Genomic DNA, 4342 nt, shown 5'->3' with positions numbered 1-4342 from the left:
TGCAATGATTGCAATCTCCCCCGTGCATCATCATTCAACAGTATTTGCTTCTGTTCCCTCTGTTTGTTTGTTTGTTGTTGTTGTTGTTATTTGGGGGGCTGTAAACAAAACACTAAGGAATATAAAATAATTTAAACAATGAAAGGGCATATTCTGCAGACACTTTTGCTTTTAAAACTTTACAAAGGCCTTTTGAAGCAGATTTGCCTAATGTAAGACATCTTTGATTTCTTGATTGCTACTTCTATGAGGGCTAATTGTGGATCCAAGCAAAATGTCCTCTTTGACAATATCAATCTTATCTCTCTTTATCATGATGTCCTTTATTGATGCAGTTGTGAAAGTTTTTGTTTTCTTTACATTGAGTTGTAATCTCTACTGAAGACTGTGGTCATTGATCTTCATTATTAAATATTTCAAGTCCTATTCACTTCCAGCAAGAAAGGTTGTGTCATCTCAAAATTCAGGGGGGATATATTCCAGGTCATATTTTGGCTTTTGTGGACTTGTTTTAATTTTCTTCACTTTCAGCCTGAACTTGCATCTGAATAATTAATGATCTGCTCCACTATTGGCCTCTAGCCTTGTTTTGACTGATGATATTGAGTTTCTCCATCCTCTCCTTTCACAAGTGTAATCAAATCGATTTCTGTGTATTCAATCTGGTGAGATCCTCATGTGTGTTGCTTTATGTATTGTTTAAAATAATTTATTTGCAACGAATAAATCATTGTTCTTGAAAAAATTCTTTCTTGCTATCTCCTGCATTATTTCAATCACCCAGGCCTTATTTTTCAACTACCAATTCTTCCTGTTTGTTCCTAACTTTTGTATTCCAGTTGTTATCAGTGAATCTCAATTGCATGTTTGATGAATTTCAAGCAGAAAAAGTAGGTAGAATTCTTCATTGTCATCATCACTGGCTTTCGTGGTTGATGTGTGCTTTTAAATAGCAGTGATATTAATTGTGCTTCCTTATAGGTTCATGGATATATTACAAATAGCATTATAGTGTAAGATAGATTTTGAAATTGTTTTATTATGAATGTGATGCTATTTGTCTTCAATTTGTCTTTCATGGCATAGAAAATCATATAAAAATGCCCTTTAAAATGGTCAATACTCTTCCATTTCAACTCATTAATACCTAAGATACCAATCTTTCTTCATTCCATTTCATTTTTTATGACCTGCAATGTACCTAGATTCATGCTGCTTACTTTCTAATTTTCAGTGGAGGATTATAGCTAGGTTTTTTCCACCAGTTTGAGGTGTGCTGCATCATTAATGAAGGTCTTAGAAGCTTTGCTCCATTCACATCATTAACATCAACTCTACTTTGAGGAGGTAGCCATTCCCCAGTTGTATTTTGAGTGTCTTCCAACCAGAGGGATTAATTTCTCAGTTATTTTTCAGACAATGTTCTGCAGCTATTCATAAGGACTTCAGTGACTAACCATTCAGAAATGATTCCCTCTCTTTCCTGCTTTGTCTTACTCTAGAAGCTCTGTTGAAACCTGTCTATGATAGGTGACTCAGATCATATTTAAAATACTGGTGACATAGCTTCCAGCATCATAGCAACATACAAGCTACCATAGTATGACAAACTGACAGAAAAGTGGTAGATGAAAGTACCAAAGACATTCATATAAAGAATTTGTTTGAACCAGAATTCAGATCTAGTCAATCTGTCTTCTGAGTTCTTGCCCACAGCTACCAAAAACATCATTCTGATTTCCACACATAATGATCCTGTATAGGGTTTCTGGTGTGGTGATGTATGTTAATGCTCTGGACTGTAAAGTTGGTTTGAACCACAAGGTCAGAGGGTCGAGCTCACCAGCTGCTCCTCAGAAAGTGTTGGAACTGACTTGATAGCACTTAACAGCAACAATAGGGGTTCTGAGACTATAAATCTTCACAGGAGCAGAAAACTTCAGCTTTCTCCTGCCAAGTAAGTGATGGGTTTGAACTACCAAATTTTGGGTTAGCAGTCCAGTGTTTATCCTACAGCATCACCAGGACACCTTCACAACTACTTGTCTACTTCAAAAGCAACCAGAAGTTCAGTTGTACTCAAATAGGAGTCTTACCACATGTAAAGCCCTGATCAAGTCCCTGAGATACTGGGAAAGAAACAGGAATGTATAGTGCCGATAGTTTATCAGAGACAGGGAGACATCTATTGAAAACATCAGTTTTAGGAGATATGAGTCACTTTCCAACTGGGTAAAGAACTGTGGATTCCTATGTCAGCAAAGCACTCCTCTTAAGAAGTATCTATAATGAGACTTTCAAAGGGATGGATTCACACAGTGGCTGCAATGATTGGCTAAAGCTTATCAATGCTTATCAAAGCTTATCAGTGTTTCAATCTGTGTATATGAGGTTGCTATGAATGGAAACCTACAACACAGCACCTAACAACAAGAATATAATGAAATGTAATATGTCTATTTAATATTCATATTACAACAAAATATCTCCCTCTTTTGTAGAAGTATTACTTTTGATGTTGACAAATACCTCTCCCTGAAAGACAGATGAAAAAAATCACAAATTAGAGACAGGCTATCCAATTTTTACCTAGCCAAAAATACAGTCCAAAGTCTTTAGATGAAAAAAAAAAAATCATTCCTATTTTTATGTACTACCAAACAGCAGTCTCAACACCTACAAGTATTACATTATCTGATAAGAAATAGTCACATAACCAATTAAACTCATTATATTTGAATACTTAAGCCATTCCAGCCAATGCACAATTGAAAATATAGCTGTAAAGCAATTTGTTTACAACTCTTAAGCCTATTAATGTATTCCAAAAGCTATGCCCTTTGGAAGTATTGGAAAATGATCTGTCAGAAGACTATTTATTAAAATAGAGTTTCTTTCAATTATTATGTTTAAGTATAGGATAATATGATTGAAAGTCAAATATTCTTCTTCTCTTTTTAAAAAAAAATTTCTATGGACTGTACATGAAAGAAATGATAATAAACTGAATTTAGTAACCCCTGAAAAGTCAACCTGAACTTAATATTTGGTAAGTGATTTGTTTCAAATGGAATATATTTAATCTAGCTTTATGACAATGATACGAAGCAAGCCTTTTTTGGGGAGTAGGGATTGGGTGTCACTGTCCATAATTAGCATCAAATGATGCTCATTGGTATTACATCTAAGTGTGTGGAAAATGTACTGTATGATACTGCCAGGTCAGAACCACTATCCTCAGTGTTACCTCTAAGCATTAAACTTCCTCCTTAGACAACTTCAGAACAGGTGAGGGAGAAAAAAAGAATTGCATTTAGGTGTATTTTGTTCTGTTGTGTCTATTCAAAACGGCTTTTCTGTCTCAATCTAATGGTTTCATGGAAGTAGGGATTGATCTGTGAATCCTTTGCATGATGTGGTTGATGTTTCTAAGAGTTAGAAGTGTCAGGTGGTGTCAAAAATTGTCATTACCATGAAACAGAGGGATGTTAGGTTGACAAGGAGTTATCATTTTTATAAGATAAGGTTTTGTTTTGATTTTTATGGACAGCAGTCTCTGTACTTTGCTGAACTAAGCAGTCACAAAAGCTAGTGTTCAGTACTTGATTTAAACCTTATGAGTGGTAAAAAATAGCTGACTTATGACATGCCTAATCTGTCAAAAGCACTCTATTTGTTTAACCTTCCTTGATTTCTTTCTTTTTCCATGTTTTTCATCCATCCTTCCAAAGTAATTTTCCTTAATAAAATGCAAAGGAAGCAACTACCCAATTGTCTGTTCAATGGGCTGCATCTTTTATTCACCACTAGCAAAGTCAATCTGTTCTCCTTCAGCACTCAAGCAAACATTTCAAACAGTGTTGGTCCATGAACCAAGAGTGGAAGAAAACGTCTCATGAGACCCACCATGCATGGGGGTGCATTTCTAAGTCCCTTTTGTCTTGCACTCAGTAATGCCACAAATTACCTAGCAAGAAATGAAGCATCACGAGAAATGAGACACTAGATTTGTTGTTTGCAGTACATTTGGTGAGAGTACATTTGGTAAGAGCCTATACTACCACTCCTAAATCAATGGATTTCTCTATTTAGCTATACTTGAATATGACAGAGATATTTTTGTGTTATAGAATCTATTCTATATTGTGTTTTTAGATGTTTTTGTTGTCTGAAAGTCACATCTTGTAGCTGTGGAAGTAGGAATGTTTTCTTACATGAACCGATTTTCAGCTTAATAAAAATCCTAACTGGGATTCTGCATGGCATACTCATTGCCATTTTGATGATTATTCCCATTTTATTACAGAAATGTTGATTGTATGTTATGAAATGCTATAAAATT

The 4342-nt window shown here is 35.1% G+C and overlaps 1 pseudogene; it reads right to left on the bottom strand.

Moving 5' to 3' along the window:
• The window catches only part of LOC102837841, an 83168-nt pseudogene that overhangs the window by 1478 nt on the left and 77348 nt on the right, over positions 1–4342 (bottom strand).

This window comes from Chrysochloris asiatica, unplaced genomic scaffold, assembly GCF_000296735.1.
Source record: "Chrysochloris asiatica unplaced genomic scaffold, ChrAsi1.0 scaffold00071, whole genome shotgun sequence".
In the NCBI taxonomy this organism is placed as follows: Eukaryota; Metazoa; Chordata; class Mammalia; order Afrosoricida; family Chrysochloridae; genus Chrysochloris; species Chrysochloris asiatica.
The sequence above is the reverse complement of the archived record's forward strand: the minus strand, read 5'-3'. Positions and strand labels throughout refer to the sequence as shown.